Here is a 14,177-nt window from a genome sequence, read left to right on the forward strand (position 1 = left end):
CTTGTTCGACAAAGAGACAAGATCTTTTGTTTTCATGTTAACAATCGGTCTCTGAAAAGACCACCAAAAATTGCCAATGCCAACTATATTTCAAGTTGTCGTGGCGGGGTATTGGGTTAAGTTTTCAACCAGCAATAATCACGCCTCGGTTAAACCTCATAGGCTACGATCTTGCCACTGCGCAAAGACACCAGCAGTTGCCCAAACAGTGCGTGCCCAGTGCCACAAATCATTTATTCGTTGACGGTGTGTCATATTAAACTGCGGAATGAGTCAGATGCAGGAATAATCAGAGCAAAGCTTCAGATTGGCGCTGTTTATAGAAATACACAAATGAACACGCATTTCTCCATCACCTTGCGTGCTCGTTCGACAAAGAGACAAGATCTTTTGTTTTCACGTTAATAGTCGGTCACTGAAAAGACCACCAAAAATTGCCAATGCCAACTATATTTCAAGTTGTCGTGGCGGGGTATTGGGTTAAGTTTTCAACCAGCAATAATCACGCCTCGGTTAAACCTCATAGGCTACGATCTTGCCACTGTGCAAAGACACCAGCGGTTGCCCAAACAGTGCGTGCCCAGTGCCACTAATCATTTATTCGTTGACGGTGTGTCATATTAAACTGCGGAATGAATCAGATGCAGGAATAATCAGAGCAAAGCTTTAGATTGGCGCTGTTTATAGAAATACACAAATGAACACGCATTTCTCCATCACCTTGCGTGCTTGTTCGACAAAGAGACAAGATCTTTTGTTTTCATGTTAATAATCGGTCTCTGAAAAGACCACCAAAAATTGCCAATGCCAACTACATTTCAAGTTGTCGTGGCGGGGTATTGGGTTAAGTTTTCAACCAGCAATAATCACGCCTCGGTTAAACCTCATAGGCTACGATCTTGCCACTGCGCAAAGACACCAGCAGTTGCCCAAACAGTGGGTGCCCAGTGCCACAAATCATTTATTCGTTGACGGTGTGTCATATTAAACTGCGGAATGAGTCAGATGCAGGAATAATCAGAGCAAAGCTTCAGATTGGCGCTGTTTATAAAAATACACAAATGAACACGCATTTACCCATCACCTTGCGTGCTCGTTCGACAAAGAGACAAGATCTTTTGTTTTCATGTTAATAATCGGTCTCTGAAAAGACCACCAAAAATTGCCAATGCCAACTATATTTCAAGTTGTCGTGGCGGGGTATTGGGTTAAGTTTTCAACCAGCAATAATCACGCCTCGGTTAAACCTCATAGGCTACGATCTTGCCACTGCGCAAAGACACCAGCAGTTGCCCAAACAGTGCGTGCCCAGTGCCACAAATCATTTATTCGTTGACGGTGTGTCATATTAAACTGCGGAATGAGTCAGATGCAGGAATAATCAGAGCAAAGCTTCAGATTGGCGCTGTTTATAGAAATACAAAAATAAACGCGCATTTGTCTATCACCTTGCGTGCTCGTTCGACAAAGAGACAAGATCTATTGTTTTCATGTTAATAATCGGTCTCTGAAAAGACCACCAAAAATTGCCAATGCCAACTATATTTCAAGTTGTCGTGGCGGGGTATTGGGTTAAGTTTTCAACCAGCAATAATCACGCCTCGGTTAAACCTCATAGGCTACGATCTTGCCACTGCGCAAAGACACCGGCAGTTGCCCAAACAGTGCGTGCCCAGTGCCACAAATCATTTATTCGTTGACGGTGTGTCATATTAAACTGCGGAATGAGTCAGATGCAGGAATAATCAGAGCAAAGCTTCAGATTGGCGCTGTTTATAGAAATACAAAAATAAACGCGCATTTCTCCATCACCTTGCGTGCTCGTTCGACAAAGAGACAAGATCTTTTGTTTTCATGTTAATAATCGGTCTCTGAAAAGACCACCAAAAATTGCCAATGCCAACTATATTTCAAGTTGTCGTGGCGGGGTATTGGGTTAAGTTTTCAACCAGCAATAATCACGCCTCGGTTAAACCTCATAGGCTACGATCTTGCCACTGCGCAAAGACACCGGCAGTTGCCCAAACAGTGCGTGCCCAGTGCCACAAATCATTTATTCGTTGACGGTGTGTCATATTAAACTGCGGAATGAGTCAGATGCAGGAATAATCAGAGCAAAGCTTCAGATTGGCGCTGTTTATAAAAATACACAAATGAAGACGCATTTCTCCATCACCTTGCGTGCTCGTTCGACAAAGAGACAAGATCTTTTGTTTTCATGTTAATAATCGGTCTCTGAAAAGACCACCAAAAATTGCCAATGCCAACTATATTTCAAGTTGTCGTGGCGGGGTATTGGGTTAAGTTTTCAACCAGCAATAATCACGCCTCGGTTAAACCTCATAGGCTACGATCTTGCCACTGCGCAAAGACACCAGCAGTTGCCCAAACAGTGCGTGCCCAGTGCCACTAATTATTTATTCGTTGACGGTGTGTCATATTAAACTGCGGAATGAGTCAGATGCAGGAATAATCAGAGCAAAGCTTCAGATTGGCGCTGTTTATAGAAATACACAAATGAACACGCATTTCTCCATCACCTTGCGTGCTTGTTCGACAAAGAGACAAGATCTTTTGTTTTCATGTTAATAATCGGTCTCTGAAAAAACCACCAAAAATTGCCAATGCAAACTATATTTCAAGTTGTCGTGGCGGGGTATTGGGTTAAGTTTTCAACCAGCAATAATCACGCCTCGGTTAAATCTCATAGGCTACGATCTTGCCACTGCGCAAAGACACCAGCGGTTGCCCAAACAGTGCGTGCCCAGTGCCACAAATCATTTATTCGTTGACGGTGTGTCATATTAAACTGCGGAATGAGTCAGATGCAGGAATAATCAGAGCAAAGCTTCAGATTGGCGCTGTTTATAGAAATACACAAATGAACACGCATTTCTCCATCACCTTGCGTGCTCGTTCGACAAAGAGACAAGATCTTTTGTTTTCATGTTAATAATCGGTCTCTGAAAAGACCACCAAAAATTGCCAATGCCAACTATATTTCAAGTTGTCGTGGCGGGGTATTGGGTTAAGTTTTCAACCAGCAATAATCACGCCTCGGTTAAACCTCATAGGCTACGATCTTGCCACTGCGCAAAGATACCAGCAGTTGCCCAAACAGTGCGTGCCCAGTGCCACAAATCATTTATTCGTTGACGGTGTGTCATATTAAACTGCGGAATGAGTCAGATGCAGGAATAATCAGAGCAAAGCTTCAGATTGGCGCTGTTTATAGAAATACACAAATGAACACGCATTTCTCCATCACCTTGCGTGCTCGTTCGACAAAGAGACAAGATCTTTTGTTTTCATGTTAATAATCGGTCTCTGAAAAGACCACCAAAAATTGCCAATGCCAACTATATTTCAAGTTGTCGTGGCGGGGTATTGGGTTAAGTTTTCAACCAGCAATAATCACGCCTCGGTTAAACCTCATAGGCTACGATCTTGCCACTGCGCAAAGACACCAGCAGTTGCCCAAACAGTGCGTGCCCAGTGCCACTAATCATTTATTCGTTGACGGTGTGTCATATTAAACTGCGGAATGAGTCAGATGCAGGAATAATCAGAGCAAAGCTTCAGATTGGCGCTGTTTATAGAAATACAAAAATAAACGCGCATTTGTCCATCACCTTGCGTGCTCGTTCGACAAAGAGACAAGATCTATTGTTTTCATGTTAATAATCGGTCTCTGAAAAGACCACCAAAAATTGCCAATGCCAACTATATTTCAAGTTGTCGTGGCGGGGTATTGGGTTAAGTTTTCAACCAGCAATAATCACGCCTCGGTTAAACCTCATAGGCTACGATCTTGCCACTGCGCAAAGACACCGGCAGTTGCCCAAACAGTGCGTGCCCAGTGCCACAAATCATTTATTCGTTGACGGTGTGTCATATTAAACTGCGGAATGAGTCAGATGCAGGAATAATCAGAGCAAAGCTTCAGATTGGCGCTGTTTATAAAAATACACAAATGAAGACGCATTTCTCCATCACCTTGCGTGCTCGTTCGACAAAGAGACAAGATCTTTTGTTTTCATGTTAATAATCGGTCTCTGAAAAGACCACCAAAAATTGCCAATGCCAACTATATTTCAAGTTGTCGTGGCGGGGTATTGGGTTAAGTTTTCAACCAGCAATAATCACGCCTCGGTTAAACCTCATAGGCTACGATCTTGCCACTGCGCAAAGACACCAGCAGTTGCCCAAACAGTGCGTGCCCAGTGCCACTAATTATTTATTCGTTGACGGTGTGTCATATTAAACTGCGGAATGAGTCAGATGCAGGAATAATCAGAGCAAAGCTTCAGATTGGCGCTGTTTATAGAAATACACAAATGAACACGCATTTCTCCATCACCTTGCGTGCTTGTTCGACAAAGAGACAAGATCTTTTGTTTTCATGTTAATAATCGGTCTCTGAAAAAACCACCAAAAATTGCCAATGCAAACTATATTTCAAGTTGTCGTGGCGGGGTATTGGGTTAAGTTTTCAACCAGCAATAATCACGCCTCGGTTAAATCTCATAGGCTACGATCTTGCCACTGCGCAAAGACACCAGCGGTTGCCCAAACAGTGCGTGCCCAGTGCCACAAATCATTTATTCGTTGACGGTGTGTCATATTAAACTGCGGAATGAGTCAGATGCAGGAATAATCAGAGCAAAGCTTCAGATTGGCGCTGTTTATAGAAATACAAAAATAAACGCGCATTTCTCCATCACCTTGCGTGCTCGTTCGACAAAGAGACAAGATCTTTTGTTTTCATGTTAATAATCGGTCTCTGAAAAGACCACCAAAAATTGCCAATGCCAACTATATTTCAAGTTGTCGTGGCGGGGTATTGGGTAAAGTTTTCAACCAGCAATAATCACGCCTCGGTTAAACCTCATAGGCTACGATCTTGCCACTGCGCAAAGACACCGGCAGTTGCCCAAACAGTGCGTGCCCAGTGCCACAAATCATTTATTCGTTGACGGTGTGTCATATTAAACTGCGGAATGAGTCAGATGCAGGAATAATCAGAGCAAAGCTTCAGATTGGCGCTGTTTATAGAAATACACAAATGAACACGCATTTCTCCATCACCTTGCGTGCTCGTTCGACAAAGAGACAAGATCTTTTGTTTTCATGTTAATAATCGGTCTCTGAAAAAACCACCAAAAATTGCCAATGCCAACTATATTTCAAGTTGTCGTGGCGGGGTATTGGGTTAAGTTTTCAACCAGCAATAATCACGCCTCGGTTAAACCTCATAGGCTACGATCTTGCCACTGCGCAAAGATACCAGCAGTTGCCCAAACAGTGCGTGCCCAGTGCCACAAATCATTTATTCGTTGACGGTGTGTCATATTAAACTGCGGAATGAGTCAGATGCAGGAATAATCAGAGCAAAGCTTCAGATTGGCGCTGTTTATAGAAATACACAAATGAACACGCATTTCTCCATCACCTTGCGTGCTCGTTCGACAAAGAGACAAGATCTTTTGTTTTCATGTTAATAATCGGTCTCTGAAAAGACCACCAAAAATTGCCAATGCCAACTATATTTCAAGTTGTCGTGGCGGGGTATTGGGTTAAGTTTTCAACCAGCAATAATCACGCCTCGGTTAAACCTCATAGGCTACGATCTTGCCACTGCGCAAAGACACCAGCAGCTGCCCAAACAGTGGGTGCCCAGTGCAACAAATCATTTATTCGTTGACGGTGTGTCATATTAAACTGCGGAATGAGTCAGATGCAGGAATAATCAGAGCAAAGCTTTAGATTGGCGCTGTTTATAGAAATACACAAATGAACACGCATTTCTCCATCACCTTGCGTGCTCGTTCGACAAAGAGACAAGATCTTTTGTTTTCATGTTAATAATCGGTCTCTGAAAAGACCACCAAAAATTGCCAATGCCAACTATATTTCAAGTTGTCGTGGCGGGGTATTGGGTTAAGTTTTCAACCAGCAATAATCACGCCTCGGTTAAACCTCATAGGCTACGATCTTGCCACTGCGCAAAGACACCAGCAGTTGCCCAAACAGTGGGTGCCCAGTGCCACAAATCATTTATTCGTTGACGGTGTGTCATATTAAACTGCGGAATGAGTCAGATGCAGGAATAATCAGAGCAAAGCTTCAGATTGGCGCTGTTTATAGAAATACAAAAATAAACGCGCATTTGTCCATCACCTTGCGTGCTCGTTCGACAAAGAGACAAGATCTATTGTTTTCATGTTAATAATCGGTCTCTGAAAAGACCACCAAAAATTGCCAATGCCAACTATATTTCAAGTTGTCGTGGCGGGGTATTGGGTTAAGTTTTCAACCAGCAATAATCACGCCTCGGTTAAACCTCATAGGCTACGATCTTGCCACTGCGCAAAGACACCGGCAGTTGCCCAAACAGTGCGTGCCCAGTGCCACAAATCATTTATTCGTTGACGGTGTGTCATATTAAACTGCGGAATGAGTCAGATGCAGGAATAATCAGAGCAAAGCTTCAGATTGGCGCTGTTTATAAAAATACACAAATGAACACGCATTTACCCATCACCTTGCGTGCTCGTTCGACAAAGAGACAAGATCTTTTGTTTTCACGTTAATAATCGGTCTCTGAAAAGACCACCAAAAATTGCCAATGCCAACTATATTTCAAGTTGTCGTGGCGGGGTATTGGGTTAAGTTTTCAACCAGCAATAATCACGCCTCGGTTAAACCTCATAGGCTACGATCTTGCCACTGCGCAAAGACACCAGCAGTTGCCCAAACAGTGCGTGCCCAGTGCCACTAATCATTTATTCGTTGACGGTGTGTCATATTAAACTGCGGAATGAATCAGATGCAGGAATAATCAGAGCAAAGCTTCAGATTGGCGCTGTTTATAGAAATACACAAATGAACACGCATTTCTCCATCACCTTGCGTGCTTGTTCGACAAAGAGACAAGATCTTTTGTTTTCATGTTAATAATCGGTCTCTGAAAAAAACACCAAAAATTGCCTATGCAAACTATATTTCAAGTTGTCGTGGCGGGGTATTGGGTTAAGTTTTCAACCAGCAATAATCACACCTCGGTTAAACCTCATAGGCTACGATCTTGCCACTGCGCAAAGACACCAGCAGTTGCCCAAACAGTGCGTGCCCAGTGCCACAAATCATTTATTCGTTGACGGTGTGTCATATTAAACTGCGGAATGAGTCAGATGCAGGAATAATCAGAGCAAAGCTTCAGATTGGCGCTGTTTATAGAAATACAAAAATAAACGCGCATTTCTCCATCACCTTGCGTGCTCGTTCGACAAAGAGACAAGATCTTTTGTTTTCATGTTAATAATCGGTCTCTGAAAAGACCACCAAAAATTGCCAATGCCAACTATATTTCAAGTTGTCGTGGCGGGGTATTGGGTTAAGTTTTCAACCAGCAATAATCACGCCTCGGTTAAACCTCATAGGCTACGATCTTGCCACTGTGCAAAGACACCGGCAGTTGCCCAAACAGTGCGTGCCCAGTGCCACAAATCATTTATTCGTTGACGGTGTGTCATATTAAACTGCGGAATGAGTCAGATGCAGGAATAATCAGAGCAAAGCTTCAGATTGGCGCTGTTTATAAAAATACACAAATGAACACGCATTTCTCCATCACCTTGCGTGCTCGTTCGACAAAGAGACAAGATCTTTTGTTTTCATGTTAATAATCGGTCTCTGAAAAGACCACCAAAAATTGCCAATGCCAACTATATTTCAAGTTGTCGTGGCGGGGTATTGGGTTAAGTTTTCAACCAGCAATAATCACGCCTCGGTTAAACCTCATAGGCTACGATCTTGCCACTGCGCAAAGACACCAGCAGTTGCCCAAACAGTGCGTGCCCAGTGCCACTAATTATTTATTCGTTGACGGTGTGTCATATTAAACTGCGGAATGAGTCAGATGCAGGAATAATCAGAGCAAAGCTTCAGATTGGCGCTGTTTATAGAAATACACAAATGAACACGCGTTTCTCCATCACCTTGCGTGCTTGTTCGACAAAGAGACAAGATCTTTTGTTTTCATGTTAATAATCGGTCTCTGAAAAAACCACCAAAAATTGCCAATGCAAACTATATTTCAAGTTGTCGTGGCGGGGTATTGGGTTAAGTTTTCAACCAGCAATAATCACGCCTCGGTTAAACCTCATAGGCTACGATCTTGCCACTGCGCAAAGACACCAGCAGTTGCCCAAACAGTGCGTGCCCAGTGCCACAAATCATTTATTCGTTGACGGTGTGTCATATTAAACTGCGGAATGAGTCAGATGCAGGAATAATCAGAGCAAAGCTTCAGATTGGCGCTGTTTATAGAAATACAAAAATGAACGCGCATTTCTCCATCACCTTGCGTGCTCGTTCGACAAAGAGACAAGATCTTTTGTTTTCATGTTAATAATCGGTCTCTGAAAAGACCACCAAAAATTGCCAATGCCAACTATATTTCAAGTTGTCGTGGCGGGGTATTGGGTAAAGTTTTCAACCAGCAATAATCACGCCTCGGTTAAACCTCATAGGCTACGATCTTGCCACTGCGCAAAGACACCGGCAGTTGCCCAAACAGTGCGTGCCCAGTGCCACAAATCATTTATTCGTTGACGGTGTGTCATATTAAACTGCGGAATGAGTCAGATGCAGGAATAATCAGAGCAAAGCTTCAGATTGGCGCTGTTTATAGAAATACACAAATGAACACGCATTTCTCCATCACCTTGCGTGCTCGTTCGACAAAGAGACAAGATCTTTTGTTTTCATGTTAATAATCGGTCTCTGAAAAGACCACCAAAAATTGCCAATGCCAACTATATTTCAAGTTGTCGTGGCGGGGTATTGGGTTAAGTTTTCAACCAGCAATAATCACGCCTCGGTTAAACCTCATAGGCTACGATCTTGCCACTGCGCAAAGACACAAGCAGTTGCCCAAACAGTGGGTGCCCAGTGCCACAAATCATTTATTCGTTGACGGTGTGTCATATTAAACTGCGGAATGAGTCAGATGCAGGAATAATCAGAGCAAAGCTTCAGATTGGCGCTGTTTATAGAAATACAAAAATAAACGCGCATTTGTCTATCACCTTGCGTGCTCGTTCGACAAAGAGACAAGATCTATTGTTTTCATGTTAATAATCGGTCTCTGAAAAAACCACCAAAAATTGCCAATGCCAACTATATTTCAAGTTGTCGTGGCGGGGTATTGGGTCAAGTTTTCAACCAGCAATAATCACGCCTCGGTTAAACCTCATAGGCTACGATCTTGCCACTGCGCAAAGACACCGGCAGTTGCCCAAACAGTGCGTGCCCAGTGCCACAAATCATTTATTCGTTGACGGTGTGTCATATTAAACTGCGGAATGAGTCAGATGCAGGAATAATCAGAGCAAAGCTTCAGATTGGCGCTGTTTATAGAAATACACAAATGAACACGCATTTCTCCATCACCTTGCGTGCTCGTTCGACAAAGAGACAAGATCTTTTGTTTTCATGTTAATAATCGGTCTCTGAAAAGACCACCAAAAATTGCCAATGCCAACTATATTTCAAGTTGTCGTGGCGGGGTATTGGGTTAAGTTTTCAACCAGCAATAATCACGCCTCGGTTAAACCTCATAGGCTACGATCTTGCCACTGCGCAAAGACACCAGCAGTTGCCCAAACAGTGCGTGCCCAGTGCCACAAATCATTTATTCGTTGACGGTGTGTCATATTAAACTGCGGAATGAGTCAGATGCAGGAATAATCAGAGCAAAGCTTCAGATTGGCGCTGTTTATAGAAATACACAAATGAACACGCATTTCTCCATCACCTTGCGTGCTCGTTCGACAAAGAGACAAGATCTTTTGTTTTCATGTTAATAATCGGTCTCTGAAAAGACCACCAAAAATTGCCAATGCCAACTATATTTCAAGTTGTCGTGGCGGGGTATTGGGTTAAGTTTTCAACCAGCAATAATCACGCCTCGGTTAAACCTCATAGGCTACGATCTTGCCACTGCGCAAAGACACCAGCAGTTGCCCAAACAGTGCGTGCCCAGTGCCACTAATCATTTATTCGTTGACGGTGTGTCATATTAAACTGCGGAATGAATCAGATGCAGGAATAATCAGAGCAAAGCTTTAGATTGGCGCTGTTTAAAGAAATACACAAATGAACACGTATTTCTCCATCACCTTGCGTGCTTGTTCGACAAAGAGACAAGATCTTTTGTTTTCATGTTAATAATCGGTCTCTGAAAAGACCACCAAAAATTGCCAATGCCAACTATATTTCAAGTTGCCGTGGCGGGGTATTGGGTTAAGTTTTCAACCAGCAATAATCACGCCTCGGTTAAACCTCATAGGCTACGATCTTGCCACTGCGCAAAGACACCAGCAGTTGCCCAAACAGTGCGTGCCCAGTGCCACAAATCATTTATTCGTTGACGGTGTGTCATATTAAACTGCGGAATGAGTCAGATGCAGGAATAATCAGAGCAAAGCTTCAGATTGGCGCTGTTTATAGAAATACACAAATGAACACGCATTTCTCCATCACCTTGCGTGCTCGTTCGACAAAGAGACAAGATCTTTTGTTTTCATGTTAATAATCGGTCTCTGAAAAGACCACCAAAAATTGCCAATGCCAACTATATTTCAAGTTGTCGTGGCGGGGTATTGGGTTAAGTTTTCAACCAACAATAATCACGCCTCGGTTAAACCTCATAGGCTACGATCTTGCCACTGCGCAAAGACACCAGCAGTTGCCCAAACAGTGGGTGCCCAGTGCCACAAATCATTTATTCGTTGACGGTGTGTCATATTAAACTGCGGAATGAGTCAGATGCAGGAATAATCAGAGCAAAGCTTCAGATTGGCGCTGTTTATAGAAATACAAAAATAAACGCGCATTTCTCCATCACCTTGCGTGCTCGTTCGACAAAGAGACAAGATCTATTGTTTTCATGTTAATAATCGGTCTCTGAAAAGACCACCAAAAATTGCCAATGCCAACTATATTTCAAGTTGTCGTAGCGGGGTATTGGGTTAAGTTTTCAACCAGCAATAATCACGCCTCGGTTAAACCTCATAGGCTACGATCTTGCCACTGCGCAAAGACACCGGCAGTTGCCCAAACAGTGCGTGCCCAGTGCCACAAATCATTTATTCGTTGACGGTGTGTCATATTAAACTGCGGAATGAGTCAGATGCAGGAATAATCAGAGCAAAGCTTCAGATTGGCGCTGTTTATAGAAATACACAAATGAACACGCATTTCTCCATCACCTTGCGTGCTCGTTCAACAAAGAGACAAGATCTTTTGTTTTCATGTTAATAATCGGTCTCTGAAAAGACCACCAAAAATTGCCAATGCCAACTATATTTCAAGTTGTCGTGGCGGGGTATTGGGTTAAGTTTTCAACCAGCAATAATCACGCCTCGGTTAAACCTCATAGGCTACGATCTTGCCACTGCGCAAAGACACCAGCAGTTGCCCAAACAGTGCGTGCCCAGTGCCACTAATCATTTATTCGTTGACGGTGTGTCATATTAAACTGCGGAATGAATCAGATGCAGGAATAATCAGAGCAAAGCTTTAGATTGGCGCTGTTTATAGAAATACACAAATGAACACGCATTTCTCCATCACCTTGCGTGCTTGTTCGACAAAGAGACAAGATCTTTTGTTTTCATGTTAATAATCGGTCTCTGAAAAGACCACCAAAAATTGCCAATGCCAACTATATTTCAAGTTGTCGTGGCGGGGTATTGGGTTAAGTTTTCAACCAGCAATAATCACGCCTCGGTTAAACCTCATAGGCTACGATCTTGCCACTGCGCAAAGACACCAGCAGTTGCCCAAACAGTGCGTGCCCAGTGCCACAAATCATTTATTCGTTGACGGTGTGTCATATTAAACTGCGGAATGAGTCAGATGCAGGAATAATCAGAGCAAAGCTTCAGATTGGCGCTGTTTATAGAAATACACAAATGAACACGCATTTCTCCATCACCTTGCGTGCTCGTTCGACAAAGAAACAAGATCTTTTGTTTTCATGTTAATAATCGGTCTCTGAAAAGACCACCAAAAATTGCCAATGCCAACTATATTTCAAGTTGTCGTGGCGGGGTATTGGGTTAAGTTTTCAACCAGCAATAATCACGCCTCGGTTAAACCTCATAGGCTACGATCTTGCCACTGCGCAAAGACACCAGCAGTTGCCCAAACAGTGGGTGCCCAGTGCCACAAATCATTTATTCGTTGACGGTGTGTCATATTAAACTGCGGAATGAGTCAGATGCAGGAATAATCAGAGCAAAGCTTCAGATTGGCGCTGTTTATAGAAATACAAAAATAAACGCGCATTTCTCCATCACCTTGCGTGCTCGTTCGACAAAGAGACAAGATCTTTTGTTTTCATGTTAATAATCGGTCTCTGAAAAGACCACCAAAAATTGCCAATGCCAACTATATTTCAAGTTGTCGTGGCGGGGTATTGGGTTAAGTTTTCAACCAGCAATAATCACGCCTCGGTTAAACCTCATAGGCTACGATCTTGCCACTGCGCAAAGACACCGGCAGTTGCCCAAACAGTGCGTGCCCAGTGCCACAAATCATTTATTCGTTGACGGTGTGTCATATTAAACTGCGGAATGAGTCAGATGCAGGAATAATCAGAGCAAAGCTTCAGATTGGCGCTGTTTATAGAAATACACAAATGAACACGCATTTCTCCATCACCTTGCGTGCTCGTTCAACAAAGAGACAAGATCTTTTGTTTTCATGTTAATAATCGGTCTCTGAAAAGACCACCAAAAATTGCCAATGCCAACTATATTTCAAGTTGTCGTGGCGGGGTATTGGGTTAAGTTTTCAACCAGCAATAATCACGCCTCGGTTAAACCTCATAGGCTACGATCTTGCCACTGCGCAAAGACACCAGCAGTTGCCCAAACAGTGCGTGCCCAGTGCCACTAATCATTTATTCGTTGACGGTGTGTCATATTAAACTGCGGAATGAATCAGATGCAGGAATAATCAGAGCAAAGCTTTAGATTGGCGCTGTTTATAGAAATACACAAATGAACACGCATTTCTCCATCACCTTGCGTGCTTGTTCGACAAAGAGACAAGATCTTTTGTTTTCATGTTAATAATCGGTCTCTGAAAAGACCACCAAAAATTGCCAATGCCAACTATATTTCAAGTTGTCGTGGCGGGGTATTGGGTTAAGTTTTCAACCAGCAATAATCACGCCTCGGTTAAACCTCATAGGCTACGATCTTGCCACTGCGCAAAGACACCAGCAGTTGCCCAAACAGTGCGTGCCCAGTGCCACAAATCATTTATTCGTTGACGGTGTGTCATATTAAACTGCGGAATGAGTCAGATGCAGGAATAATCAGAGCAAAGCTTCAGATTGGCGCTGTTTATAGAAATACACAAATGAACACGCATTTCTCCATCACCTTGCGTGCTCGTTCGACAAAGAGACAAGATCTTTTGTTTTCATGTTAATAATCGGTCTCTGAAAAGACCACCAAAAATTGCCAATGCCAACTATATTTCAAGTTGTCGTGGCGGGGTATTGGGTTAAGTTTTCAACCAGCAATAATCACGCCTCGGTTAAACCTCATAGGCTACGATCTTGCCACTGCGCAAAGACACCAGCAGTTGCCCAAACAGTGGGTGCCCAGTGCCACAAATCATTTATTCGTTGACGGTGTGTCATATTAAACTGCGGAATGAGTCAGATGCAGGAATAATCAGAGCAAAGCTTCAGATTGGCGCTGTTTATAGAAATACAAAAATAAACGCGCATTTCTCCATCACCTTGCGTGCTCGTTCGACAAAGAGACAAGATCTTTTGTTTTCATGTTAATAATCGGTCTCTGAAAAGACCACCAAAAATTGCCAATGCCAACTACATTTCAAGTTGTCGTGGCGGGGTATTGGGTTAAGTTTTCAACCAGCAATAATCACGCCTCGGTTAAACCTCATAGGCTACGATCTTGCCACTGCGCAAAGACACCAGCAGTTGCCCAAACAGTGGGTGCCCAGTGCCACAAATCATTTATTCGTTGACGGTGTGTCATATTAAACTGCGGAATGAGTCAGATGCAGGAATAATCAGAGCAAAGCTTCAGATTGGCGCTGTTTATAGAAATACAAAAATAAACGCGCAT

The 14,177-nt window shown here is 43.1% G+C and overlaps 39 non-coding genes across 39 annotated transcripts; all 39 read right to left on the reverse strand.

Annotated features, from left to right (window-relative positions):
- Positions 1–48: 48 nt before the first annotated feature.
- LOC140577946 (U4 spliceosomal RNA) lies at positions 49–189 on the reverse strand. The gene has a single exon (XR_011982078.1). It is a non-coding gene; the product is annotated as a U4 spliceosomal RNA (small nuclear RNA).
- A 223-nt stretch (positions 190–412) lies between these two features.
- Positions 413–553, reverse strand: LOC140577909 (U4 spliceosomal RNA). Its single transcript, XR_011982041.1, has one exon. It is a non-coding gene; the product is annotated as a U4 spliceosomal RNA (small nuclear RNA).
- Positions 554–776: 223 nt separating this feature from the next.
- Positions 777–917, reverse strand: LOC140577856 (U4 spliceosomal RNA). The gene has a single exon (XR_011981988.1). It is a non-coding gene; the product is annotated as a U4 spliceosomal RNA (small nuclear RNA).
- A 223-nt stretch (positions 918–1,140) lies between these two features.
- Positions 1,141–1,281, reverse strand: LOC140577950 (U4 spliceosomal RNA). Its single transcript, XR_011982082.1, has one exon. It is a non-coding gene; the product is annotated as a U4 spliceosomal RNA (small nuclear RNA).
- A 223-nt stretch (positions 1,282–1,504) lies between these two features.
- Positions 1,505–1,645, reverse strand: LOC140577952 (U4 spliceosomal RNA). The gene has a single exon (XR_011982084.1). It is a non-coding gene; the product is annotated as a U4 spliceosomal RNA (small nuclear RNA).
- Positions 1,646–1,868: 223 nt separating this feature from the next.
- Positions 1,869–2,009, reverse strand: LOC140577953 (U4 spliceosomal RNA). The gene has a single exon (XR_011982085.1). It is a non-coding gene; the product is annotated as a U4 spliceosomal RNA (small nuclear RNA).
- Positions 2,010–2,232: 223 nt separating this feature from the next.
- On the reverse strand, positions 2,233–2,373 carry LOC140577954 (U4 spliceosomal RNA). Its single transcript, XR_011982086.1, has one exon. It is a non-coding gene; the product is annotated as a U4 spliceosomal RNA (small nuclear RNA).
- Positions 2,374–2,596: 223 nt separating this feature from the next.
- Positions 2,597–2,737, reverse strand: LOC140577931 (U4 spliceosomal RNA). Its single transcript, XR_011982063.1, has one exon. It is a non-coding gene; the product is annotated as a U4 spliceosomal RNA (small nuclear RNA).
- Positions 2,738–2,960: 223 nt separating this feature from the next.
- On the reverse strand, positions 2,961–3,101 carry LOC140577805 (U4 spliceosomal RNA). The gene has a single exon (XR_011981936.1). It is a non-coding gene; the product is annotated as a U4 spliceosomal RNA (small nuclear RNA).
- Positions 3,102–3,324: 223 nt separating this feature from the next.
- LOC140577955 (U4 spliceosomal RNA) lies at positions 3,325–3,465 on the reverse strand. The gene has a single exon (XR_011982087.1). It is a non-coding gene; the product is annotated as a U4 spliceosomal RNA (small nuclear RNA).
- Positions 3,466–3,688: 223 nt separating this feature from the next.
- Positions 3,689–3,829, reverse strand: LOC140577956 (U4 spliceosomal RNA). The gene has a single exon (XR_011982088.1). It is a non-coding gene; the product is annotated as a U4 spliceosomal RNA (small nuclear RNA).
- A 223-nt stretch (positions 3,830–4,052) lies between these two features.
- On the reverse strand, positions 4,053–4,193 carry LOC140577957 (U4 spliceosomal RNA). Its single transcript, XR_011982089.1, has one exon. It is a non-coding gene; the product is annotated as a U4 spliceosomal RNA (small nuclear RNA).
- A 223-nt stretch (positions 4,194–4,416) lies between these two features.
- On the reverse strand, positions 4,417–4,557 carry LOC140577932 (U4 spliceosomal RNA). Its single transcript, XR_011982064.1, has one exon. It is a non-coding gene; the product is annotated as a U4 spliceosomal RNA (small nuclear RNA).
- Positions 4,558–4,780: 223 nt separating this feature from the next.
- Positions 4,781–4,921, reverse strand: LOC140577838 (U4 spliceosomal RNA). The gene has a single exon (XR_011981970.1). It is a non-coding gene; the product is annotated as a U4 spliceosomal RNA (small nuclear RNA).
- Positions 4,922–5,144: 223 nt separating this feature from the next.
- On the reverse strand, positions 5,145–5,285 carry LOC140577855 (U4 spliceosomal RNA). The gene has a single exon (XR_011981987.1). It is a non-coding gene; the product is annotated as a U4 spliceosomal RNA (small nuclear RNA).
- A 223-nt stretch (positions 5,286–5,508) lies between these two features.
- On the reverse strand, positions 5,509–5,649 carry LOC140577958 (U4 spliceosomal RNA). Its single transcript, XR_011982090.1, has one exon. It is a non-coding gene; the product is annotated as a U4 spliceosomal RNA (small nuclear RNA).
- Positions 5,650–5,872: 223 nt separating this feature from the next.
- On the reverse strand, positions 5,873–6,013 carry LOC140577959 (U4 spliceosomal RNA). Its single transcript, XR_011982091.1, has one exon. It is a non-coding gene; the product is annotated as a U4 spliceosomal RNA (small nuclear RNA).
- Positions 6,014–6,236: 223 nt separating this feature from the next.
- LOC140577960 (U4 spliceosomal RNA) lies at positions 6,237–6,377 on the reverse strand. The gene has a single exon (XR_011982092.1). It is a non-coding gene; the product is annotated as a U4 spliceosomal RNA (small nuclear RNA).
- A 223-nt stretch (positions 6,378–6,600) lies between these two features.
- On the reverse strand, positions 6,601–6,741 carry LOC140577961 (U4 spliceosomal RNA). The gene has a single exon (XR_011982093.1). It is a non-coding gene; the product is annotated as a U4 spliceosomal RNA (small nuclear RNA).
- Positions 6,742–6,964: 223 nt separating this feature from the next.
- LOC140577924 (U4 spliceosomal RNA) lies at positions 6,965–7,105 on the reverse strand. Its single transcript, XR_011982056.1, has one exon. It is a non-coding gene; the product is annotated as a U4 spliceosomal RNA (small nuclear RNA).
- A 223-nt stretch (positions 7,106–7,328) lies between these two features.
- On the reverse strand, positions 7,329–7,469 carry LOC140577895 (U4 spliceosomal RNA). Its single transcript, XR_011982027.1, has one exon. It is a non-coding gene; the product is annotated as a U4 spliceosomal RNA (small nuclear RNA).
- A 223-nt stretch (positions 7,470–7,692) lies between these two features.
- LOC140577963 (U4 spliceosomal RNA) lies at positions 7,693–7,833 on the reverse strand. The gene has a single exon (XR_011982095.1). It is a non-coding gene; the product is annotated as a U4 spliceosomal RNA (small nuclear RNA).
- A 223-nt stretch (positions 7,834–8,056) lies between these two features.
- Positions 8,057–8,197, reverse strand: LOC140577911 (U4 spliceosomal RNA). The gene has a single exon (XR_011982043.1). It is a non-coding gene; the product is annotated as a U4 spliceosomal RNA (small nuclear RNA).
- A 223-nt stretch (positions 8,198–8,420) lies between these two features.
- On the reverse strand, positions 8,421–8,561 carry LOC140577849 (U4 spliceosomal RNA). The gene has a single exon (XR_011981981.1). It is a non-coding gene; the product is annotated as a U4 spliceosomal RNA (small nuclear RNA).
- Positions 8,562–8,784: 223 nt separating this feature from the next.
- On the reverse strand, positions 8,785–8,925 carry LOC140577964 (U4 spliceosomal RNA). The gene has a single exon (XR_011982096.1). It is a non-coding gene; the product is annotated as a U4 spliceosomal RNA (small nuclear RNA).
- Positions 8,926–9,148: 223 nt separating this feature from the next.
- LOC140577897 (U4 spliceosomal RNA) lies at positions 9,149–9,289 on the reverse strand. Its single transcript, XR_011982029.1, has one exon. It is a non-coding gene; the product is annotated as a U4 spliceosomal RNA (small nuclear RNA).
- A 223-nt stretch (positions 9,290–9,512) lies between these two features.
- Positions 9,513–9,653, reverse strand: LOC140577965 (U4 spliceosomal RNA). Its single transcript, XR_011982097.1, has one exon. It is a non-coding gene; the product is annotated as a U4 spliceosomal RNA (small nuclear RNA).
- A 223-nt stretch (positions 9,654–9,876) lies between these two features.
- Positions 9,877–10,017, reverse strand: LOC140577966 (U4 spliceosomal RNA). The gene has a single exon (XR_011982098.1). It is a non-coding gene; the product is annotated as a U4 spliceosomal RNA (small nuclear RNA).
- Positions 10,018–10,240: 223 nt separating this feature from the next.
- On the reverse strand, positions 10,241–10,381 carry LOC140577879 (U4 spliceosomal RNA). The gene has a single exon (XR_011982011.1). It is a non-coding gene; the product is annotated as a U4 spliceosomal RNA (small nuclear RNA).
- Positions 10,382–10,604: 223 nt separating this feature from the next.
- LOC140577903 (U4 spliceosomal RNA) lies at positions 10,605–10,745 on the reverse strand. Its single transcript, XR_011982035.1, has one exon. It is a non-coding gene; the product is annotated as a U4 spliceosomal RNA (small nuclear RNA).
- A 223-nt stretch (positions 10,746–10,968) lies between these two features.
- LOC140577885 (U4 spliceosomal RNA) lies at positions 10,969–11,109 on the reverse strand. Its single transcript, XR_011982017.1, has one exon. It is a non-coding gene; the product is annotated as a U4 spliceosomal RNA (small nuclear RNA).
- Positions 11,110–11,332: 223 nt separating this feature from the next.
- Positions 11,333–11,473, reverse strand: LOC140577967 (U4 spliceosomal RNA). Its single transcript, XR_011982099.1, has one exon. It is a non-coding gene; the product is annotated as a U4 spliceosomal RNA (small nuclear RNA).
- Positions 11,474–11,696: 223 nt separating this feature from the next.
- LOC140577968 (U4 spliceosomal RNA) lies at positions 11,697–11,837 on the reverse strand. Its single transcript, XR_011982100.1, has one exon. It is a non-coding gene; the product is annotated as a U4 spliceosomal RNA (small nuclear RNA).
- Positions 11,838–12,060: 223 nt separating this feature from the next.
- Positions 12,061–12,201, reverse strand: LOC140577969 (U4 spliceosomal RNA). Its single transcript, XR_011982101.1, has one exon. It is a non-coding gene; the product is annotated as a U4 spliceosomal RNA (small nuclear RNA).
- Positions 12,202–12,424: 223 nt separating this feature from the next.
- On the reverse strand, positions 12,425–12,565 carry LOC140577970 (U4 spliceosomal RNA). Its single transcript, XR_011982102.1, has one exon. It is a non-coding gene; the product is annotated as a U4 spliceosomal RNA (small nuclear RNA).
- Positions 12,566–12,788: 223 nt separating this feature from the next.
- On the reverse strand, positions 12,789–12,929 carry LOC140577971 (U4 spliceosomal RNA). Its single transcript, XR_011982103.1, has one exon. It is a non-coding gene; the product is annotated as a U4 spliceosomal RNA (small nuclear RNA).
- Positions 12,930–13,152: 223 nt separating this feature from the next.
- On the reverse strand, positions 13,153–13,293 carry LOC140577972 (U4 spliceosomal RNA). The gene has a single exon (XR_011982104.1). It is a non-coding gene; the product is annotated as a U4 spliceosomal RNA (small nuclear RNA).
- Positions 13,294–13,516: 223 nt separating this feature from the next.
- Positions 13,517–13,657, reverse strand: LOC140577974 (U4 spliceosomal RNA). The gene has a single exon (XR_011982106.1). It is a non-coding gene; the product is annotated as a U4 spliceosomal RNA (small nuclear RNA).
- A 223-nt stretch (positions 13,658–13,880) lies between these two features.
- LOC140577857 (U4 spliceosomal RNA) lies at positions 13,881–14,021 on the reverse strand. Its single transcript, XR_011981989.1, has one exon. It is a non-coding gene; the product is annotated as a U4 spliceosomal RNA (small nuclear RNA).
- Positions 14,022–14,177: the final 156 nt, after the last annotated feature.

Source organism: Paramormyrops kingsleyae, chromosome 12 (genome assembly GCF_048594095.1).
Source record: "Paramormyrops kingsleyae isolate MSU_618 chromosome 12, PKINGS_0.4, whole genome shotgun sequence".
Taxonomy (NCBI): Eukaryota; Metazoa; Chordata; class Actinopteri; order Osteoglossiformes; family Mormyridae; genus Paramormyrops; species Paramormyrops kingsleyae.